Source organism: Antechinus flavipes, chromosome 4 (assembly GCF_016432865.1).
Source record: "Antechinus flavipes isolate AdamAnt ecotype Samford, QLD, Australia chromosome 4, AdamAnt_v2, whole genome shotgun sequence".
Classification (NCBI taxonomy): Eukaryota; Metazoa; Chordata; class Mammalia; order Dasyuromorphia; family Dasyuridae; genus Antechinus; species Antechinus flavipes.
In genome coordinates, this window is record NC_067401.1 from 467,447,448 (window position 1) to 467,473,011 (window position 25,564).

Here is a 25,564-nt window from a genome sequence, read left to right on the forward strand (position 1 = left end):
GCCTCAAAAGTATTTTCTCAGTGATTGCTTGGAGGATGTTTGCCCTGTAGTATGGAGTAGGAGGAAAGGCCACAAAAGGCCATTCTTTGTGGTTTATTACTTCCTAAAACAGCCTTTTCACTATGAATGAAAACTCTCCACCCATTTCATAAGATGGTCCCTGCCCTTCTGTAAAAGGGTTCAAGGATGACATGGAATACGTGTATTCTTAAAACAATCCAGACATGATCCAGAAATCACAATAGAAACATGTTTGACAGGAGGCCACATGTTGGGTAGATGCATGAGAAAGAAACCTTACAAATCTCATCGGTGGGCAAAGAAACTTTCAGAAGCATCACTTCTGGTGGTCAAAGTCACATATAGAAAAGACCATTTAAATGTGATCAGTAGGATTCAAATTACTGTTGGCATTCAAAACTGATAGCATTCAAAAACACAAGGGAGAAATCCAGTACATGATACCAGTTTGACAAATGATTTGTTTAAAATCATGAATTCACTGCATTTCAAAGGATAAATCTGCCTTTCTATATTTCCTATCCCTTTGTCCTAGTTTGTCTGCAAGACAGAACTGAGGAAAAAATTTCATACCTTTTTGATGTTATACCCTTTTCGGTCCTCAAAGACAGCTCTTGTGGCTCACAAATGTTTTCTCAAAGCCAAACTACCAAGTTCATGAATCCTAGATTTTCTAATGGGGTGGAGTCTTTGAGGTTCTTCTTTACTTTGAGGTAACTTTACTTTACAAATGGGAAAAGTATGGAAAAGTATGGATTATAAGAGTTTTTTACCAAATTTCCAAAGCTAGTAGCCAGCAAAGGTAAGATTAAAATCCAGGTTCTCTAATTCCTCATCCAGGGTTCTGACATTTCATCAAACTTCTTGAAAATGTTAAACAAGTTCCCAGATCCCAGGCTAAGAGCTTTCCTCTATTCCATTACTGCCTAAATTGCCTAATTTTCTAATAACCTCGACATAAAAATGTCAAAGACCAAATGGGTTAGATGAAAAGTTGAAGGATGTTCCAATATATTTCTGTTTATTTTAGTTTATTTAAAAATTATTTGACAAAAAGATATTATTTTATGTGACACATTTGGTAAAAATCTAAATGAAAACCACTGGTTTCATTCAGCTTTACATTTCCTAATGTATTTGTAATTAGCATGATGCTTAATGCATAGGAATCAGGATAGGGATTACATGCTATACGCAGAGTATTTTTAATCACAATTAAAAGCTTGAGTTTTTATATCTGTTCCACACTTCTAAAGAATAAGGAATGCTTCACCACTAAATTGTATACAAGGAAACCATTTATAAATAGCAACTTTATTTGATTCTCTAAATTTAGTTAAATCAGGAGGTTTGGGGTTTTTTATAAATTGGTAGAAAAATAGGAATTAAAATCCCTCTGAAACAGAAGAAACAGAGTCTTCCATTTGCCAAACTGTGGGGTCTAAAATAAAATCAAGACAATCCAATTTTATTCTTCCTTTAGTGATAGTGAAGCATCTTTAGTCCTGTATTTCTAGCCAATAGACCCATGGACACAGGAAGTGCCATGTAACGGGGCTGGAATCAATGATGGAAAACACTACCAGGTTATGAAGGGCCACCATATTAATTTCCACTGAACTGCTCACCGACTTTGTTACTAATGTTCAGCCATGGAGAATCAGAGAACAGAACCAATATCATTTCTTATTCACATTGAGACTTTCAGTTGCTTTGCAGAAGTCAACTTCTACTTGAGGGGAATTGGTAAAGTACTATATTGGTCCAAATTTAAATGCTAAAATCATATCTCTTTTAAAGTTAATAAAAAAAAAAATTCTAGGTATACAGAGAGAGTAACATCAATTATAGGCCACATTTGGGTTTTTATATAAGCTATCCATATTTGGACCAATATCAAAACAGACCCTTCATCCAGAAAAAAAAAAGGCTAGATATTGTTAATTATATTTCAATATATATTTCAAAAGTATTTTCTCAGTGATTGCTTGGAGGATGTTTGCCCTGCAGTATGGAGTAGGAGAAAAGGCCACAAAAGGCCATTCTTTGTGGTTTATTACTTCCTAAAACAGCCTTTTCACTATGAATGGAGAATCTCCACCCATTTTATAAGATGATCCCTGCCCTTCTGTAAAAGAATTCAAGGATGACATGAAATACTTGTATTCTTAAAACAATCCAGACATGATCCAGTAGCTTAATTGGGTTCCTAACATGTAACAGAAAGCCCTCAATCTTGGAGATTTTGATCTAAGTCAAAAACTCTACCTGCCTAAGGAAAAAAATGCAATTCAGAGATGAAAAAAAAGTCAACTATAATCTCTATGGTGCTGCTCTTTGAAAAGAGGAACTAGTTTTAACTGGTGCCCTAAATTTCTCTGATAACAAACAGTGGATAGATATTCATAATGGATAGACATTTCCAGGAAAGAAAAAATGCAATAATAAAATAAATTTCTCTCAAAGAGAGGGAAATTCTTGAGTTGTTGGCAAACACAATTCCTCTTTCTTCATTCACATACAGTTAAATTCATTTAATGTCTGATCTAGTGTCTCACATAATCCCATGTTCTCTTCTTTGGCCTGGGCAAGTTTTTCTTCTTTTTCCAGTTTTGCAACAGTTCTTTCCACAGATTCAACTTGCATCTCAGGTTGGAAGTTTGTCAGGCAGAAGTTTGATTTGTTTTTCAGAATATTTCTCAGATGTAACCACCAAGAATTTCAGCTTGTTGGTGGCCTTCTTCAGTCTTTCTTCCAGATCATCACACTGAAACTGATACCTCCCACCAAGCTCTTCTGTTCACTCCAGCTCACCCTCAAGGATAGCTAAACTTAAGGGATTATTTCTTCATAATTGTGATCAGCCTCCTTTGCAATAAACTTGGCTTCCTTCTGAATTTCCCTTTGCTCTTCATCCTTCATTGCCTGATTCTCAATCATCTCCATTTCTCTCTCACTCTCATGAAGTCTGTGTCCTTCAGTTTCTACAGGGCTATAGCCAGACATTTCTGGGCTTGGTCCAACTCCTCCTCAACTAGAGAAGAGAGATCCATCGATTCAGAGCTGCCACATCTTCTTCAGCTTCTTTACCCTGCTCTCACTTGCCATGCAATTCCTACTGCAGGCTCTGGAGTGATCCTCTGCCTCATTCACCTGCTGCTGCTAAGGCTTTCCTTTTTCATCACCTCTTAGGAGTTGAAGTCAGCCATGGAGACTAGTGGGGTTGGAGCATGAGACAGGATAGACTGGGAACACCAGGGCTGGTAGTGCAGTACCACTGGTCTGCTGCTCCAATATCTTTCTAGCAGGAAGTAAAAATTATCTGGAAAAGATAGCAGGACATACAAGGATACCAGTTTAAGATAAGGATCAGTCTTTGACTCATTGTGGTCATAATAGAAAGATTTGATTTCTTGTGATTCTTTCTTACTAAATGATTTGACTTAAAATAATAGCCATATCTGAGACAAACATCCATATGTATTATTATTATTATTTTAATTTCAAGGACAATGTAAGTTACTGGGGTAACAAAGTTGGAACCTCAAAGTAAGATAAATGCAAAAAGAACATTAAAATCTCCCTCAGTGGAAGGGCTTCTATACCAGAAATTTCCTCCAGGGTTGAAATTTTAGCTCAAGATATGAAGGAAAGAATCCTTATTAAGTTCTTACTCTGGGCCAATTGCTGTGCTCAGGGATAAGAACACCAAAACAGAGAAAGCGTTCCTATACTAAGGCGTCTACATTCCAATAGAGGAAAGAAATTTTGGACAAGGAAGTGCCAGGGATGATGAGTAAAAGCAAAAAGTAATTAAATCTCATTTTCTTCTGCCCCTTTTGCAGCTGTAATGGAAGAATTTTTTTTATCTAAACCAAGAGGTAGAAGCAGGATGAGGGGAATTGGAAGCAAAATAATTGGATGGGCAAATTAGGTAAAGGAAAATAATTTAGAGTAAATTGCCAGGGGACTTGGACTTTCACAATCACCATACTATTCTGGTCACTACTTAACCTTTTGACATACTCCCAGGTTCATACTGCCCCCCAGCCTGCTTACTTGCCTACTCATGAAATCATCAAGGAAGGATGAGGTAGCAAAAAGAATAAATGGATGTCTGAGGGAATAGTTATTACTTTGATAATGTAGTTCCCCAAATATCTACAAAGAAAATCATTAGAAGTTGTGTCATATATAATGGAGAGAACGACCAATTTGGGGATTAATCAAGGTCCAAACTGTAATACCAAGAGGTTTGTCAATCTTCAACGAGAACCCCAGGTAATTTTTTCAGTTTATAAATTACACGAGTTGCAGATCTGCATTATTGGAGTGAATTTTTCTACCAAAAATATCCATATTTTAACAAAATCATAGGTAAAGAGATGGAATAATTTTAATAACGATCATATGTAAAAATATTTAATATATTCTTCATACTAGCCATTGCACTAAGTCCGTGGCTAATTTTTGTCACTCTTATTTCATTCTCAACTTCAGAACACATTGCCCAATACAAACAACTATATTTTTGTCTAATTGGATATTGATTTATTAAATTCTCATCTACACACTCTGTAAATAGGGTAAGTAGAAATGTCTGAAAAGGATGGTTGACTCCTCCTCAGCAAATTATCTCTGTATTGTTTTGGGGACCTGGAATGAGACTATTTGGTCAATCTTGATGAAGGATTATATGATTTGGTACATCCAATAGTGGAAAAAAGTAGTGAAGCTTTAACTATTTGCAAAGTAGAAAATTGAGGGAGAAGATACTAGTCTTCAGCTCCTGATTCAGGGTAACTTCAGAGAGGAAGAACCTTTTACATTGCCAGCAATTAAAATACAGGGAGACTTGTCTAGGCAAAGTTCCCAATAACTTTGAATATCAAAAATGTGGACATTAGCCAGATACATGGATCCCATTCAGGACATTACAAAAGAAACATCTTTGGTACACTGATCTTGAGAAGTGATGCAGAAAAGAAACCCCACAAATGTTATCAGTGTGGACAGGATTTCATTCAGAAGAAAAATTCATTGCTCTTCAGAGAACTCATAGGAAAGAATCACAACGAGTGTGCTAAACTTCTCTTTCACAAATCAGAACAAATGGCTCATCAAAGAACCCACACAATGAAGAAACTGTCTTTGATCAGTTAAGATAACAACTTAGGGAACATCCTGGAATTTGATCCAGGTGAAAGAAAATATATGATCAATCAGATTTACAGAACCATCAAGAGGTACAGGGAAAAGGTAGGATAAATGTCAAAAAATATGAAAAAGAATATGTATTTTCCTCAAAATCTTCCTTTCATGAAAGGAAACATGGAAGAAATCAATTGTAGAAACACAATCAATGTGGCAGAAGTGTTTTAAACAAAGAAAATCTTACAACCATATTAAAAGACATTTTATCTATGTAACATGTAACATCTATGAGGAAAGTTGCTTTTCAAAAAAAAAAAAAAACAAAGGCTTTATATGATTTTAAACGTGATGATTTAAATGTGGAAAAGAATTAAGCGATCAATTCAATTTTACTTGTCATAAAAAATTGCACATGGGGAAGAAATATAATAAATGTGCATGCTGTTTAGCATACACACAAATTTATTAATCTATCAATTTATGTCAGCATAAGAGGGATTGGACATTTAGAGTTAGGATTAGAGTTGGAGGCATGAATTTAGCATTAGGCTTGAAGCGGAGGCAAAGGTGGAGATAGAGATCTACGCAGAGAGGACAAAAAGAATATAAACGTCCATCAAGTTTATCTCGACATCAAAGGCTACAGCAAGGACTAACCATATAAATGATATCAGTGTGGTAATTTTTTTTAAGAAGGTTAAAGTTATTATGCATAAGAGGATCCCTATAAGAGAAAAATCTTATCTATTTCAACAAGATCAACTCATTGCTCATCACAGGATTCACACAGGGAAGAAATGTAACAATAATGATCAGTGTGGAACTCCTATATGCATCAAAGGAAGAAGAGAGGGAAAAAAGAAACTATGTGTACATACATATATGTATGTATGCACACATAATATGAAAATTTTCAGATATCCTGTCTGAGTATTTGAATATCTACAGGTAATCTTTATAGTTGAGAATTCATGAGCCAATCAAAGCTTTCTAAGATTCAAAGCATGAATATAGGCAAGAAACCCTACAAATGTGGGAGACTAACGCAGACTCATACACTTCAGTTATCAATTGCTTCATTCTACTGTTTGTGGGCATCTTCCTCTTACCGTTCCCCAAAGAAATGGCAAACCAACCGATTTCTTTCTGCTTTGATTTTTAAGTCTCAGTTTCCTCGTATTTAAAATGAAGATAAGCAACCTGTTAGTATTTACTTTACAAAAGGACGAAAGATTTCTTGTAAACTTTAAAGCATGAAAAAATAAGTTGCCAGACCCTCTCTGGTTCAATGTAGGATGTATTTCATTGTACATCTGGAATATTTGTTATATACAAATATATGTCTATATACACATAAATGCAAATGTGCATGTTAGACATATATTATATCCTATATATAATATAATATATCATATATAATTATTTATTTTCCAAATTATTTATATTTATAATTATATATACTATATTATAAATTGTTTATATTTATAAATATTTAATATAATTATATATACTAATTATTTATATATTATACATAAAATTATTATATAATATAATATGTTATATTAGACATAATAGACATTTACCTATGTCTTTAACCATATACACATATATGCTTATGTATGTACATACACACACACACACACACACACACATATAAACCAACATTACGAGATTTCCATAGCTGTGTGCAATGATCTGGTTCTGCTTACTTTTCACTCTCTCCATGTTTTTCTGAAACCATTTTCCTCATCATATCTTATAATCAAAAGTTTGCCATCACATTCATATGTCACAATGAATCCAATCATTTCACTTTCAATTGATGGGCGTCCCTTCAATTTCTAATTCTTTGTCACCACACAAAAAAAAAGAGCTGCTACATAGCTCTATTTTTGTCTATATAGATTCTTTTCTCTTTATTCCTTTCTCAGTACAAAGCTAGGGCTCGTGGCCTCAAATGTTTCTCTCCAACCTGGTTCTGTGACTTAGCATTGGGATGTGCATGGTAACTGCCAGATGTTGATTATTGCTGTTCCCAGTGCTGGTATACAGTTCCTCTGAGATCTTTTTCTGTCTTTTTTGTCTGCCTTGGCCTTCTATACATTCCTGGTGCCTAGAATGCTTTCTGACATATGCATTCCTCACTAGATTTTATCTTAATGTTTTCAGATCTCTCTATCTCTCTAAGCTTCTCTGGGCTGACTCAGTGTGACTTTTTTTTTTTTACGATATGGAAAATATACTATATCAAATTCTGATTCCAGGGAAGGGATGATGAGGATGTAGACTTATTTGCTTCTTCTCATTCTACTTTGTCAATTTAACCTTTAGCCTAGAATTTCTTAATTTTTCCTTTTATGTCATGGACTCCTTTGGGCACTATGATAAAATCTATGGACCTCTGCTCAAAATAGAGATTTTAAATTTATAAAATAAAATGAATAGGATTATAAAGGAAACAAATTCAATGAAAACACAATTATTGGAATATTAATCAAACAATTGTACAGCCCTACATAAAGTACCCTTGTCCTAATCTGTCCCGGCTTGATGTATTGGGGCAATTCAAGCAACTGTCTCCCAAGGGAATGTGAGAGAGAAAAGATTTTGATGAAAAATTGAAGGATACCCTAGTATATCTTACCAGCATGAAGTAGAAGGGATTGTTAAAAGTCAGCAGGACTCATAATACAGTTATGTTCAAGAAAAAGTTGAATCTTTAGTTCATGATGGCTGTATTATCTTCCTCTGTATATGTACTCTGTGATTTCATTTATACTGATCTAGCTATATTTTAGATAAACATTCACCTGCATTTTCTTTTTTATTTAAAAGGCAATGTAATATAGTGAAGAGAGGAGAAAATTTGAGTTCTCCAAGTAAGGAAAATTGCAGAAAACTTAAAATTCATATAAAGGACTTAAAATGACAAAGTCTCATTCTATAGTTGGGGCTTCCATTCTAGGAATTCCCCCAGGAATGAAATCGTAAATGTAATAAGTGAATATATTAAATCTTCTCTAGACAGAGACTGTGCTATGGTTGAACATGCAAATGTAGTCACTGTGTTTAAGGAGCTCAGAGAAAGAAGTTTGGGGATAGGAAATATCAGGGATAATGAGTTAGTCTATAGGACAAGAAATCACTAAGTCTCACTCTCACTGTGTCTGTCTCAGTCTTTCACACACACACACACACACACACACACACACACACAAACACACACACTCTTCTAGAGCAATAGAAATATGTTTTTATTTTAATATCTCAAGAAAAAGGTGTAATTGGGAAGAAGAGAAAAGGGATAGAAGAAAGAATGGCTGGACAAATTAAGTAGAGAAGAACTTGGGCAAAATTACTACTGGTCTTAGAATTCCAATAAATTAGTTGGTTGCTGCTTTCTCATTTAGTATAGTCAAATGCATCTTTCCAATCAGTCTACACCACCAGTTCATCAAGAGAATATGAAACATAAAGAAGGTAAGTAGATGTTCATGGGGTCAGTTGAAGCACTGATAATCTCGTTCCCAAAATATTTACAAAGAAAATTATTAGATGCAGTGTCATATTTAATGGAGAGAAGAACCAACTTGATGGTTTGGATACCAATGCTTGTGTCTGACACTTAGTGATTTGATCTACAGGAAGGGATGCAGGTAATTCTTTCAGTTTGTAACTTAAGTAGATACTGCAGCTAGGCATCACTGGAGTGAATTTCCATAACATGAATTTTCTTTTTCCAATAAAACCACAGGTACTTGAATATACAATAAAGGTAACATGTATTTTTTGTGCCAATTGTAATACTTAAGGCATACTTCCTTTTTTGAGCAAAGAAAACCTAATTCGTCTCTTCTTCCATTCTCAGCAACAGAACATATCACACAATACAAAAAACAATTTCTTATCTGAGAAATTATTTATTAAATGGGTCAGCAAGTTAGGTTACTTGAAATTTCTGAAAAGATATTAATTTCTTGTTGACCAGTGAATTTTCTCTCAATTGGTTCAGGGTCTAGAGTGAGAAATACTTAATAATTCTTTATGAAGGATTATATGATTTACAATAATTGACAGTTCTTCGCTGCAATGTCTGGACTGAAGCATCTTCAAAAAGGACATAAAAAAGAAAAAACCTACAAATGTGATCACTGATAATCAGGGTGGAAAATGTTGCACTGGATGATTCTTTCACTAGACATCAAAGGATACATATAGGGAAGATATGTTACAATTAATAATTGTGTAATCACATTTGTATATTCATCAAAAAGTTCAAAGAATAAACTCTTTGCATGTAATGAGTCTGAAAAGTGTTTGAGAGGAGTGATTGTGTCTGGAGGAGCCATAGAGAAAAGATATCCTACAAATATGATCAGTGTGGAAAAAAATATAAATTTCTAAAACAGTGTATTCATCAAAAAATATTCAAAGGAGAGAAACTCTTAGGGTGTGATCATTGTGGGGAAGCATTTTATAGAAGTGATTTTCTCATCCCCCATCAGAGGTTGTACACAAAATGAGACAATTTACAAATGTGATCAATGTAGATCAGAATATAAACCTGAAACAAGTTTAAATAGGCCTTTAAAAATAGACAGAGAAGAGGAACTATAAATGTGATTTAGTATAATTTAGAAATCAATCAAGTCTGTCTGAGCATCAGACATATACACAAGTACACAACTCTATCATGGTGATCAGTTGGAAGAGAATTCATGAAACCCAAGATTGGGCTTCAAAGGGTGCATCCAGGAGAGAAATTATATAAATATCATAATGTAATAAAGATTTAAAATGCCAAACAAGTTTTACTTTGCATCATAAAACCCATCACTGAAGGGAAAAGTCTAGCAATGGGATTAGTGTCAGGGTTTGACCTGAAAGCTCATCTTACTAATTATCAGATGATTCACACTGGTGAATCACTGTTGAAGAAGGTACTGTGGCAAAGTCTTCATTCAAAGAACAGCCCTGAACATTATCAGATTCTGCTGAAGGAAGAAAGAATCCTTGTATATATGATGAATGTGGCAGATCCAGCCATCACTCATATTTTTATAGATGGTGGAAGAAATCTCATCTGTATTTATACACAAGGTAGAAATCATTGGGCAATCATGAACACGAGTAAGGTTTTGCAGAAGAGGAAAGACCTCCAAGTTTATCACAAAAGTTACTCTAGAGGAAGCCCTCACTGAAGACAAATGGAGGAAAATCTTAACTCCAAGACTGGATATTTAAGGGCAGGAAATCAATACCTGGAAGAATGGGTTAAATGTGTTATTTGTGGGAAACACTTATTTCAGAAGTTTTGAATATTTATTGGAAAGCATCTTTTTAAAATGGTGTTATCATAAGTACTCTGGATGATAATTTGAATTAATTATATAGTTCTCCTTTTTCTTTAAATTGCTTTTTCATTATAAGCACTTAATTCCAGTTTTTGTTTTGAAATCTTTCTTGATCTCTCAGTTAAAATTCCTCATCATGCAAAGAATGCTATGCCTCAGGTTCAGTTCACAGAGATTAAATATTTGAAGACACCTGGTTGGCCCATGACAAAATCCACTCTTCAAAGTCAGTTTTGAATTCATTAGATGACAGATCTATGTTCTGAATAGGTTCTTTGAGGTTGTCTAATGGCACATCTTCACTGTAATGCTGAGGAAACTAAGGCATAAAAGAGGTCAATGACTTGCCACAGTTTGCATAGAAGGAAGATGCTAGGGCTGAGAATCCAGCCCCATTCTCTGATTTCCAAACCAATTCCCTTCTTGTTTCCACATATGCTTCTTGAATGCATGGTTTCAGGACATGAATTCCAGGGTTCTCACCTTTCTGGTCATAGATTTTCCTATCTTCCTCCTCTTATCATCCCCCAAACAAAAACTAAGTTTTTTGTCTAAATTCTGATATTTCAACCTCTTGAAGTCTGAACAAGTTATTTAATTTGGATGAACTCAGTTTGTTTGTTTTCATAAATTTAAAATGCTGATAGAAAAACTTGTAGTGTCTATGTTACAAAACAAAGAAACTTGATTTTAACTCTTCACATATTACAGAAAAACAAGGTACGAGTAGTCCTTTGGCTTCCCAGTAGCCAATATCTTTGCAATCAGATTCTTGATCACATTAAGAAAATTAGTCCTATATCTGAGTAAATCTAAGATCTTTTTAAGGTTGGAACCAAATCAAGTCAACAACTTTCCAAGTTTCTGTATTTCTCTATGTCCTAATACATGACCATTCTGATATAAAGAAGCACAGAATTCAGCAAAAGGGTATTCTAGGAGCCTAATCATCCATCACACATTCGTGACACTGATCCAGGGTAGGGAGCAGTCTGTGAGCATAAGTTTATTCAGCTAAGAAATTGAATAGAATTTTAGAAAAGTTGGAAATAGTAGACTTCTGGAGAATACAGAATCAGAATGGAAAGGAATATGGCTATTTCTCAGCTAGTAATAGCATATTCACAGACGCAAAAAAGTCCATTATTAGGACACAAAGAAATGCAGAAACTAGAAACAAGAAAAACTGCTTTTTAGTATTTAAATATTTAAAGGCAACAATAATTACATCTAATGAAATGCCTTTCAAGCAAAGATTAAACATTAATTGGAAGCTAAATAACTAATTCCCAAAGAATGGCTGGGTCAAAGAACACTATAGAAACAATCAGTAATTTCATTAAAGATAATAACAACATACCAAAATTGTGGGACATAACCAAAGCAGTAATTTGGGAAATATGTGCTCTAAACGCTGAAATCAATAAAAGAAAGAGAAGATAGAATTTGAATTTTAAAAACCCTGGAAATCCAATTAATTATATACCTTCAATTAAATACTAAAATAGTAATTGAGAAAATCAAAAGAGAAATTAAAGTAAAAAATTTTTAAAAATTGAACTACCAAATAAATTAGGAACTTTTTTTGGGAGGGGGGAGGAGGATAATTATGTCATTACTAACTTGATTAAAAAATGAAAGAAAAAAGCTGAATTACCAGTATCAATAATAAAAAAGATATATTCACAACAAATGAAGAAGGAAAAAAAAAGCAATTCTTAGGAGCTATTTCATCCAACCATATAAAACTGACAGTCTAAATAAAATTGTTGAGTGCACACAAAACATATAAACTACCCAGATTAACAGAAAAGGGAGAAAATACCTAAACAATAGTTCTAATAAAAAGAATGACAACAATGAGACAATATATCAAAATTTGAAGGATGCAATGAAAGGAGTATTTTGAGGAAAATTTTTATCTCTAAACATATACATTAATGAAAGAGAGAAAGGACATGCAACTTAAAAAAAAAGAAAAAGAAAAAGAAAAATCAATAAAAGGACAAATTAAAAGCTACCAATTAATACCAAGTAGAAAACTTGGAAATCAAAGGAGAGTATAATAAAATTGAAAATAAAAAACCATTGAACTAATAAATAAAACCAAGAACTGATTTTGTTTCAAAAATAGATAACACATCAGATAATTTGATTAAAAAAAAAACAAATTATCAGTAATAAAAAATAAATGCACCACCAATGAAAATGAAATTAAAGCAATTGTTAGGAGTTATTTTGTCTAATTATATGCCACTTAAACTGATATAAGTGAAATGGATGAATCTTTATAAAAATAGAAGATTTCTAAATTAATAGAAAGGGTAACAAAATATTTAAATAATTCTGTCTTAGGGAAAAAAAACAAACAAATCACAAATGGACTCCCTAAGGGGGAAAAAAAATCTTCAGGACCAGATGGATTCAGAATTGAATTCTATGAAGCATTTCAAAAACAATTAATCTCAATATTATATAAACTTTTAAAAACAGATAAGAAGGAATCCTACAAAGTTCCTTTTATAACACAAAAATGATTTTATGTTTAACAAGGAGAGCAAAACAGAAAAGAGAATACTATGAATCCATTTCCCTAATGAATATTCATGCAAAGAATTTAAATAAAACACTAGCAAAAAGAATATAGTATATATAATAAAGATCATAAACTATGTCAAGTTTGTTCAATATTAAGAAAATAAGTATAGTTGACCATACTAACAACAAAAATGACCAAAAATATCCTATGATTATTTCCATAGAAGCAGAAAAAGTTTCTGATAAAATATAAGCCCCATCCTTTTTAAAACCACTAAAAAGCATAAGAATAAATGGATTTTTCCTAAAATAATAAATAATAGCTATTTAAAACCAAGAGCAAGTGGCTTTCTTAATAAGATAAGAGATAAAAGGATTTTTATTATCACCACTATTATTCAATATTATATTAGAAATTCCAACTATACCAATAAGACAAGAAGAAAGAAATTGAAGGAATAAAAATGGGCAATGCAAAAGAAAAGGAAAAAAAACTATCACTCTTTACAGATAATATAATGATGTATGTAGCAAATTTTTGAGAATCAACTTAAAAACTAGTTGAAATGATTAATGATTTTAACAGAGTTGCAGGATATAAAATCAACCCACATCAACCATCAGACATTTCTCTGTATTCCCAACCAAACCTAGCAGGAAGAGCTAGAAAAAGAAATTTATTTAAAAAAATAACTGTATACAAGATAAAATATTTGGAATTTTACTTATCAAGAGAAACCCAAGAACTATATGGAAACAAACATAAAACAGTCATTTAAATAAAAACAGATCTAAACAATGGAGAAATATTATAGACTTCCAGTATAATAAGAATGATAATTCTGCCAAAATCAATTTAATTATCGAGTGCCATAGCAATCAAACTATCAAAGGATTATTTTACAGAGCTCTAAAAAAAAATAACAATTCATCTGTAAGAACAAAAGGTCAAGAATATCAAGGAAATCAGTGAAAAATGTGAAGGAAGCCAATCTAATATTACTAAATTTTAAACTATATTAAAAAGTAGTAATCATGGTAGAAATCTTACACTGACTAAGAAATTAAGAGGTGGATCAGCAAAACAGATTATTGCGTATACAATGCACAGTGATAAATGACTACAATAATATATTTTTTAACATACCCAAAGATCCAAGTTTTGGGGTCAAAAAGTCATCATTTGACCAAAAGTGCTAGAAAAACTAGAGAACAGCATAGATCAAAGTCTCCCACTATATGCCAGAAAAATTCAGTATGGGCACATTATTTACATATAAAAGGTATTTTCATAAGCAAATTTAGGTAAGATAGAAAAGCTTATCTGTCTATAAAGATCTATAAAGATCTATAAAGGGAAGAGTTTATGATTAAATAAGAGAAAAAAGATCATGGGAAGCAAAATGGGTAATTTTGTTTACATCAAATTTAAAAAGTTTTTCACAAACAAAACTAATGTAATCAAAATTAAAAGGAAACCAGGAAACTGGGAAACATTTTTTATAACAAGTTTCCTTGGTAGAGGCCACACACACACACACACACACACACACACACACACACTCTCACAGATACAAATAGAAAAATATATCTGTATACTATACACACACACACATACACATGTATAAGTATACTATATATGCATTTATTTGTGTGTAAACACACATGTATGTAGAATTGAGGCAATTTTTTAAATGAATTTTTCCTCTTCTGCTTTCATATTCAAGGAATATTTAGCATGAAGAAAGGTCTTCAGCATGTTGTATATATTCCCAGTGGAGGATTTATTGAAGGACAGGAATAGAATTGCAAAGATTAAAAGCCCTCAGTGTCCTGTGGGGGAAGCAGTGGGTTCCTTGAAAGCAGGTAAGACCTGTAGTCTCCCAAATGTCAGGTGGACAGGTATAGAAAATTGTCCCAGGGGAAGCTAGATAGTGTAGTATAGCCCTGAAATCAGGAGGATATGAATTCAAATTCAGCCTTAGACATTTAACATTTACAAGCTGTGTGATCATTGGCAAGTCAATTAACTCCAATCACCTCAGAACAACAACAACACAAAACTGCCCCCAAAGACAGGGAGTTAGAAAGTTTAACAGAATTCTGCTCAAATGCATCAGGACATGGAGAAATCAAAATAGCAAAGAACCAGGACCACCAGGAAGAACTGAGGAGACCCAGTTCAAGATGATTTGTACCAGAGACAAGCCTGGGGGAAGAGCAACCACTCCCATTTTCTTGATTGAAAACTCCATAGTGATTTTTCCAAGGGAAAAAATTTTGAAAGGCTTACAACCTGAAAAGTTTATGCTTTGGAGGCAGAGACAAGACAGCCAAATAAAGGCAAGGACTTGTCTGAGTTTTCCCAAAATTCCCTAAAATAACTGCAAAATAAATCCTAAAAACAAATTTGGATATGGCAGAAGGATACATCAAAAGGATAGGGTGATACAATTTTCCAGCCCAAGACAACCTAGATGTCCAGAAGGATATATGTGTTACACTGGATTGCAGTCCAGCAAGGCCATGCCCATAAACCAGCAGTAGAGTTTACTGTTGATGGAATCACCAGGAGCTTCTGGATTATCTCAATCACAGATGGTAAGTGGGTCTAATATTTGGTCAGAAGGAAACTGCTTCATGGCACTGGCAACTCTGCTGCAAACTGCCCAAAGCAGTTCTGAATCTCAATCTCAGAGTGAGAAGATGCATTAGCAAGGGTAGGAACCTTGGTTACAGTTCAAGAATGTAAAAAAAAAAAAAAAAAAAAAAAAAAGTTTTGTACTCAGTCACAGAGTAGACAAAGACAAGAAGAGCAATGAACACATCTCCTTATGTCATACTACCTTGAAACAGCTAAAAACTGAACATCAAGAAATAGACTGGAAAAATGAAATAACAATAACAACAACAAAAAGAACAAAACATGGAAAGTTATTATGGTGAGAGGGAAGATCAAAATGCAAATTCAGAAAGTAACAAAATTGAGTAAGTCTCAGGATCAAAAATAATTGCTGCAAACATTTTAAAAAGGATTATTAAAATCAAATAAGAGAGGTAGAGAAAAATGGGAAAAGAAATAAGTGTAAAGCAGGAAAGTCATAAAAAAGAATCAACAGCTTAGTAAAGGAGATACAAGAACCTACTACAGAAAATAACTTTAAAAACAGAGTAGCTAAAGAGTTTTTTTAAAAAGCTCAAAAATCTACTGAAGAGAGATTAAAAAGCAGAATCAGTCAAATGAAAAAAGTACAAGCCATCAAAAAAAAAAAACACACAATAAAACAAAATCAAAAGAATGAAAAATAGGAAAAATGGGAACTAACTCTTTGGAAAAACAACTGACAGAAAAGAGATCCAGGAAAGTTAATTTAAGAATTATTGGATTACCTGAAAGCCATCATCAAAGGAGTCTAGACATCATCTTTCAATAAACAAAGAAGATGAATTTTAGCTCCAGAGGTAAAAATAGAAATTGAAAAACTTTTGAACATTCCCTGACAAATTCAAAAACATATATATTTTGGGAATATTCATCAAATACCAGAGCTCCCACATCAGGGAGGAAATATTACAAGCAACTAGAAAGAAATAATTCAAACATCATGAAATCATAATCAGAATAGCACAAGATTTAGCAGCTTTTACATTAAAAGACTGGAGGATTTGGAATATTATATTCTGGAGGGAAAAGGAGTAGAATTATAACCAAGATCCATATATCTAGAAAAACTAAGTATAATTCTTTGGAGGTGGAAATGGAGGTGAGAAAGGGATATGCATTTAGTGAAGTAAAGGATTTCCAAGAATTCCTGATGAAAATATCGAAGTTGAGTAGAAAATCTGATTAAAGCATAAAAGGATAACAAGGAAAGAGAAATTATAAGGTATTCAATAAGTTTAAACTGTTTACATTTCTACATGGGAAGATAATACTAGTAATTTCTAAGAACTTTATTATTAGCAAGATATTTAGAGTAAAATAGACAGAGGGCCCAAGTATGAGCTGACCATGATGGGATGATACCCTCAAAATAATGTAAGTAATAAAAGAAGTGCCCTGAAAGCAGGGAGAAAAAACAGGTAGAATGAGAGAAATTATTTCATATAAAAGCATCATAATAAAGCTTTTACAAGTGAAAGAGAAAATGAGGGGTGGTAGGCAACATTTGATCCTCACTTTTATTAAAATTAACGGAATTATATATGTATTCAGTTAAGTATAAGACTATATCTTAATTTACTGGGAAGTAGAAGGGGAGAGGAATAGAAAGAAATATAGCTTTTTCTTAGTTATACATAACATCTACACAAAAGAAAAACAGCAATATTAAATGTATTTTTCAGGTCATTATGCAATAAGAATTGCCTTCAATAAAGATCATGGGAACATAAACTAAAAATTAATTGGAAACTAAATAATCTAAGCCTGAAGAATGAGTAGGTCAAACAACAAATTATAAAAATAATCAATAATTTCATTAAAGATAATGACAATGATGAGACAACATACCAAAATTTATAGAATGACATCAAAGCAGTATATATGAAAAAATTTATTATCTCAAAATGCTTATAACAATAATAGAGAGAAAGAGCAGATCAATGGCTGGGGCAAGTAACTAAAAAACTAGAAAAAGAACAAATTAAAAATCCCTCATTAAACACCCACTTGAAATTCCCTAAAAATTAAGGGGAAAATTAATAAAGCTGAAAAAAAAGTTTTGAAATAATAAATAAAACTGGGAGCTGGTTTTATGAAAAACAACATTATTGTTTATTTCATTGGTTAATTTGTTATTTTTTTAAAAAAATAACGAATAACTATCAAAAATGAAAAGCATGAATCTAATGCCAATAAAGATGAGATGAATTATTAGAAACTATTTTGCTCAATTGTATTTCAATAGATCTGACAATCAAATTGAAATAGACAAATATGAAAATATATTTTGCTCAGATTAACAGAAAAGCAAATACTTAAATCACCCTACCTTAGAAAAAGAAATTAAACAAGACATCAATGCAATCACTGAGAAAATACACCCCAAAGAAGATGTATTCACAAGTGCATTTTACAAAACATGTAAAGAATAATTAATTCTAATACTATATAAACTATCTGAAAAAATAGGAAAGAATGAATTTTACCAAATTCCCTTTAAACAAAAATATAGTGCTGATACCCAAACGAGGAAGAGCTAAAATAGAGAAAGAAAATCAGAGACCAATTCTGGAATGAATATTGATGTAAAAAAAAATAATAATAAAATGCCAGCAAAGAGATTAAAATGATATATCACAAAGATCATAAACTATGAGCAGAAAGGATTTATACCAAGAATGCAGAACTGGTTCAATATTAGGAAAACTACAATTATACCTAACCATAGTGATAATAAACCCAACAAAAAACATATAATTACCTCAAGGAATGCATAAAAAGCTTTTGGCAAAAAAATGTAGCAATCACTCATCTTAACATACCAGAAAGAATAGGATTAAAGGAACTGTCCTTAAAATGATAAGGAACATCTAGTTATCATTTCATTAGCAAGAATAAACTGTAATAGAGATAACTTAGACAACTTTCCAATAGGACCAGAGGTAAAACAAGAATGCCCATTACCAACACTATTATAGAGTACTGCACTAGAAATGCTAGCTATACTAAAACAAGAAGAAAAAGAAATTAAGGATTAGCATAGGGAATGAGAAAACAAGGTTTGGTGGGGTGAATGTTGGAAACTCTCTTTGCATGTATTTTGAAAATAAAAAGCTTATTTTTTTTTTATTATTGCTAGATGAAAGTGGAAAGCAATTCGATGGAAACTAGATCAACCTCTCATATCACACACCATGGAAAGGCCAAATTTGTCTCATGATTTAGACGTGAAGGGTGAGAACTGAGTCAAATTTATAAGAATACAAGTAAATCCCTAGTGGATTAAATAATCAAAGAATTTGAAAAGATAGCTGTCAGAAGAAGAAATCAAGGTTTATCTCTAGTCATTTGCAACAATACTATAAATCACTATTGATTAGAGAAATGAAAATTAAAACTACTCTGAGGTACCATCTCAGATTTGCTAATATAACAGAAAAAGAAAAGACACATGTTGGAGGGGATGCAGAAAAGTTGGGACACTAATGAACCATTTAGTGCAATTGTGAATTGATCAACCACTGTAGAGAATAATGTGGAACTACTTGTATGGGATAATAAAATCGTGCATATCTTGTGATTCAGCAAAACCCACTACTAGATGTGAATGCCAAAAAGATTTTTAAAAATAAATAAATGAACTTATAAGTGCAAAAATATGTTTATCAGCTCTTTTGTGGTGGCAAAGAATCAGAAATTGAAGGGATGCCCATTAATTGGGGAATGGCTGACCAAGTTGTGGCATATGATTGTAATAGGATACTATTGTACTATAAGAAATGATGAGCAGGATGCTTTCAGAAAAATCTGGGAAGGCTTACATGAACCGATATAAAGTAATGTGAGCAGAACCAGGAGAACACTGTTCACAGTAACAGCAACATCACATAATGAGTAACCATGAATAACTTAGCAATTCTCAACAAAACAATGATTTAAGCAAATTCTTAGACTCATGATGAAAAATTCTATCCATCTCCAGAGGAAAAAAATGAAGGAATCTTACTGCAGATTGAAGCACAATTAAAAAGAAAAGTATTTTTTTTCTTGGCTTGCTTTGAATATATTTTCTTTTGCAACATAACTAATATAATATCATATTACATAATATAATATATTATGTTATTGCATATAATAATATAATAACTAATAATACATTTTGCACGACTGCACAGAAATAACCTATGTCAAATAGTTTGCCTTATTAAGGAGGGAGAATGGAAGAAAGAGAATATGGAACTCAAAATGTAACAGAAACAAATGTTAAGGGTTAAATATAACTGGAAAAAGTAAAAGATTATATTTTGAAAAGTTTTTGAACCTTTAAAAGATCAGGAAATCAAAAGGAAACTATCTTTGCTGGGGAAGCAAAAAAAAAAAATGTAAATGAGGCTATTTTGAAAGCAAAGTTAGTGCTCATGAGTAATCCAACTTTTGAAAAGAAGTTTAGGAAATCTCCTAATATAGCTTTGTCTGGGTACTGAATATCTGAAGGTAAATGAACCTGCCAAAATAATGAACTGAGAGCCGTCATGGAACTGAAATCCTATGGATATAGTGGCAATAACATAACATTTGATTTGAAATGTTCCTATTACACAGTTAAGAACTCACTTAGGAGAAAGCCAATACATATATTCCTTTGTGACAGTTTACTTTGCTTTTGAGAATAATATTTAAAATTATCAAAGAGTCCACTGAGGGGAGAAACCTAATAAATGTGATGAATGTGGTAAAGGGTTTGTTCAGCAGTAGCCCATCAATAGAAACTCTATAATTATAATTAGTGATGAAGCCATTTCAAATGTTGCTCAAATGTTTATAGATATAAATTATTCCATACAGAGAAGTCTTAAAATTATGAGGAGTATTTTAGCATGGGATTTGTGCAGAGAACAGTATATATTGACCTTATAAAAAATCACTAAGGGGGACTGGAATTAGATATGTAATCACTGTGGGAGAGATTTTATTCAGAGATTAAACTTCAATGATTATCAGAAAGCTCAGAGGTCTAGCAACCTCATAAAGGTGATAAGTGTTGGAGAGGACTTAGGTTATAATCACATGTTTCTAGACATCAGAGAGTCCTCACCTTGGAGAGATCCAATATATAGAATGAATGTTGCATAATATTAATTCCCAGAACTACCTCCATACTCATAAGAAGGCTCATATAGGAGAAAAAAGAAAACACTATGAACTGTGTGAGAGTGAATTCAAATGTTTTTATAGATATCAGAGAATCCACACAGGGGAGAAATTCCATAAAAGTGATGAATGTGGCAAAAGCTTCATTCATAGAGTTAGCCGCTACGTTCATCAGTGACTCCACACGGGAGAGATCTTACAAACGTAAGCAGTGTGGCAAAGAATTTGTTCAGAAAACAAACTTCCATGTTAATCGGAGAGTTCAAGCAATGGAGAAACCCCATAAATCAATGAATTTGACAAAGGGTTCATTCAGAGTACAAACTTTAGCGTTCATAAATGAGTCCACTTGGGAGAAAAATCCCACACATGTGATCGGTGTGGGAGAATATCCTTCAAGGTTCCGATTCGAACCAGAGAGCACGTATGTGACAATAGCTTCATATTGCAAATAGACTCCAATGTTCATAAGAAAGTCATCCCTGAAAAAAAAAAACAAGTTGAGGGGGAAAGGATTTTTTGTTGTTATTTTTCCTCCAAGGATGGAGGGATGTGTTCAACACCTCTGAGAAACCTGCTAAATGTAACATTGTTAGGAAAAGTTTTATTCCTAGCTCCAGAGTTAGATGCTATTCAGAAAGTACATGTGAGAATGAGATGACACGTGACCTAAAAAGCCTTGTCTCTGGTGACAAATTTATCTCTTTATAATTTTAGATTGTGCATTTCTAGTTGTTGCACTTTCATTATTGGTCTTTGATCAGAGTACCTCTTATTTTCTTTGGATTTTTAGTACAAAATCCTTCATACTCCAGTGTTTCCCTTCACATTTTACATCTCTGCATGCTGGAAAAATCACAGACAAATGACCAAGTTCATTGCCCTAAATTGGGAACTACCTCATGGAGGGAGATGAGATCCAGTTTTCTATCTATATTAAATAGATCTTCTAAAAAAAAAAAATGCAAGACTACCTCTCCTGCTAAGCTGCTGTTCCAGTCTTTGTTCTGTCCCCCTCTCTAGCTGTGAACAAAATAAGTTACTATGGCACAGCTCTTTGCAAGTCTAAAAGCACTACATACCTGCCAGCTACCATCATCATCATCATCATCATCACCATAACCAACCCCACCACCACCATTATCATCACTTGTTTCATTTATCCCATTCTGTTTAGTTCACCTCAATTAACCTGTACCAGCATCCCCCTGCCCCAACTAAAGCCTTTCCACTATTTCACTCACAATTGCTTCTGATTTCACTGACCCATATGATCTGTCTAAAGAGATAAACAGCCTGGATTATTTCTTTAGTTATCAGGATGATCTACGTGAAATTTGTCTGCATTTTGCGTCTCATTATTTATATCACCCTTTCGATGAGAAGGCACTCTATGTATCAATCAGAAGACATCTATTAAGTAGCAGCTGTGTGCCAGACACTGTGCTAAGTGCTGGGAATACGAAGATAAAGGGAAATAGCTTTCTAAGGGAGGGCGCTGGTGGCTGGGAAGGTCACGGCTGGTTTTTGTGTCGAAGGAGATACTGCAGTTCAGTTTTAAGGGGAACCAGGGAGTCCTTCAGGAAGCAGTGAGGGGGGAGCATATTCTAGGAATGGAATACAGCCTTACCAATCATTACTCTCTCCCTACCCCTTTCATTCACCTCTAAGCATTTTCTTTTTAGCTTTTCCAACCCTTCCTGCCACCACATGGAGGCTTTCTCACTTATGAAAATGGGACAATCCAAGTCCTTTCTGTTCTGTGGCTCTGATGAGAAGTCAAAGCTAGAAAGCTCTTTATTTTTCAGGTTATAACACTCCCCCCTAGTTCAATGGCTGGTAAAATGTAAACTTCCGTTTCTGGCCTTTCAAGTCCATCCCGATGGGACTCCAAACTACCCTTCTCTCTAGCCTGATTTCATCTTTCTGTACACTCTCTCCCTCTGTTCTTGCACTGACCTTAAGCAAACCAGACCACCTGCCACGTCCAAGCTTTTACAGAAGCTATCTCCTCCCCTGAAGTGCACCCCCCTAGACTCCCTTAACCCCTAACATTTCCTTTGGTTGAATTCAGGTGCTGCTTCTTCCCTCCCTGATTTCCTGAAATGACATTGTATTTACTGTGTATCTATTTTATTCTCAAGTGTCAGTACATTATTGTTTCCTCAGAGTAGCACGTTAAGCTCCTTGTGGGCAGGGGCTGTTTTATTACTCTCTTTGTCTCCCAGGACCAAGCACAGTGCCGGAAGCACAGGAGATGCAACAACTTAACGTTCGCAACTTGAGGCAACTTTGTTGAAGAATTATGTTTCAAGTAAGCCTTGAGGATGCTTTCTGAGCATCCTTTCACCTCTCAGTCCTTAGACAGGATGAAACTCTCATGTTCTGACTCCAGCTCTCATCTCTGACAGAGAGAGAGATGATAGATGGGTATGAATAGATAGATATACATACATAGGGATGTGCATATATATCTTCATATCTATATATGTACATTCATGCACATATATACATATATTAATGTACATATTGAGAAAGACAAAGAATACAGAATTTTATTCAGTTATTTTTCAGTTGTTTCTGATTCTTTATAACCCCATTTGGGGTTTTCTTGGCAACGATACTAGAGAGATTCGCCACTTCTCAAGGTCATTTTACTGATAAGGAAACTAAAGTAAATAGAGTTAAGTGACTTGGCCAGGATCACACAGCTAGGAAGTGTCTGAGGCCAGAGGAATTCAGTTCTCTCTCCTTCCTTCCCTTTCTCCCATCCATGCCTCCCTACCTCCCTCCTTTTCTCCCTCTGATTGACACTCACACACACACATACACACACACACACATACACACACACACACAGATAATGACAGAGATAGATATATGGGTGTCTGCCTTTAGACCACCTAGGTAGATGTAGTAGAGAGTGCTGACACTAAAATCAGGAAGAATCATCTTCATGAGTTCCAATCAGGCTTCAGATACTTTGTAGCTGTGTAATCCTGGGCAAGTCACTTAATCCTGTTTACCCTACTTTCTTCATCTTTAAAATGAACTGGGGAAGGGAAATAGCAAATCACCTTAGTAATTTCACCTAAGAAAACTCCAAATAGGGTCCCAAAATACATACATATCTGTAAACATACATTATTGTTGTGAGGATCAAATAATATTATAGGTTACTAGCCTATACTAAGTGCTATAGAAAAGTTAGTTGCTATCATTAAAAGAAGTGGTGCTTGCTGCATGATTTGGGGCAAACTTATTTGCTTTTTGGACTTTTTTCATTGTTTCATCATCATCTATCAAATGAGTCCCGACCATCTCTGAAAAGTGCCATATAAACCTGAGCCACTGTGGGGTCTTTGTCTTATCTGTGAATTTAGGACTAAATATACATTTTGAAGTACTTCCTCTAGGCCATGGTCAAGTAAAAGTAGCCTAAACTCGAGGTCTGCTTCTATCAATCAATTGTACAAGTATTTATTACCCAGTTACATGGCCAGACACTGGGCTTACTGGCTTTTAGACTTTAGGCAGGTTCCCCACGTTTCTCTGGTGAACCAAAGTTGCCCCTGTTTAAATAAGTAGATTGGACACGATGTGCTGTAAAACCCCATAAGCTAATAACTCTTGGGGCCTGCAAAGTTTACTTGGGGAATTGGCAGGAGAAAAAACCTGAACTAGAAAAGGAAGTGTTTTCGCTCTTTAAGGAAAACAAAAGGTTACTCACTGTTAAGGAAAGATGACCCTCTTCTCTAACCAAACTTTGAAGATTTGGGGCTACCCTCGTGCAACCACATTTCTGGGGATTTCAGTTTTCCCTTTTATCCAGCAGAAGGATTGGAATAGATGACCTACGGCGTCTCATCTGACTTCAAATCCTCAGATCTTTGAATGAGGGTGGGGAACGGTACAGAGGAACAGAGGCAAAGGTCAATCAATACATACAGTTGAAGTTGAACTCTTGGTAGTGATGTATATGTGTATGCACACGCACATGAGTCAAATAACCAATTGCCACGACAGTTGTACTGTCTTATCCCGGTAGGAAAGAAGGTTCTTGTTTCTCCCAAAATCTTTAAGAGGTTTCAGGAGGATTTTATCGATGGAAAAATGAATGAACCAATTAAAGATGGCATGGCACGCAAGGAATCTGGATGCCAAGCAGAGATTAGTTGAGGGGCCTGGCTCAGTGCATTGCTTTTGTAACCAGCTGCTTACCAGGAGAGTGGTACCCTGGGTGGTACCAAGCACTCAGTGTTAATGGTTGGATCTCAGCTGAAATCTGGTGGGATTGAATTACAATTAAAATGAGCACAACTAAGGGCTTGATGTGCCAGATAGGAAGTGGGGGGGGGGGAAGGGGAGGTGCACCTCAGAGGAGAAAAACAATAATCTAAGAGAAAAGGGGAGGCACCCAGAAGAAAGGGAAAACCCAGGAAAGTGGATGTAGAACAGGGAAAAGAAAGAAGAGGAGGATTCCTTACAGGATGTTGCTGCCAAGAAAACCGTTTTCAAAAGCTCAAGGCAATCTGAAATCCGATCTGATTAGCCTTGACTCTGTCTCACTAGAATAATAAAAAGGGGGGGGGGGAAGTGGCCCCTAGTATTTCAGGCACTATTTTCCAGGGCCTTTCCCAGACTACTTGGGCTCAGCAGCCTATTCCTCCTCCCTACAAAA

General features: G+C 34.2%; 1 protein-coding gene and 1 pseudogene across 1 annotated transcript in view; both read right to left on the reverse strand.

Annotated features, from left to right (window-relative positions):
- Positions 1-25,564, reverse strand: part of FGGY (FGGY carbohydrate kinase domain containing) — a 518,439-nt gene that overhangs the window by 410,716 nt on the left and 82,159 nt on the right.
- LOC127559261 (tropomyosin alpha-4 chain-like) lies at positions 2,393-21,994 on the reverse strand (annotated as a pseudogene).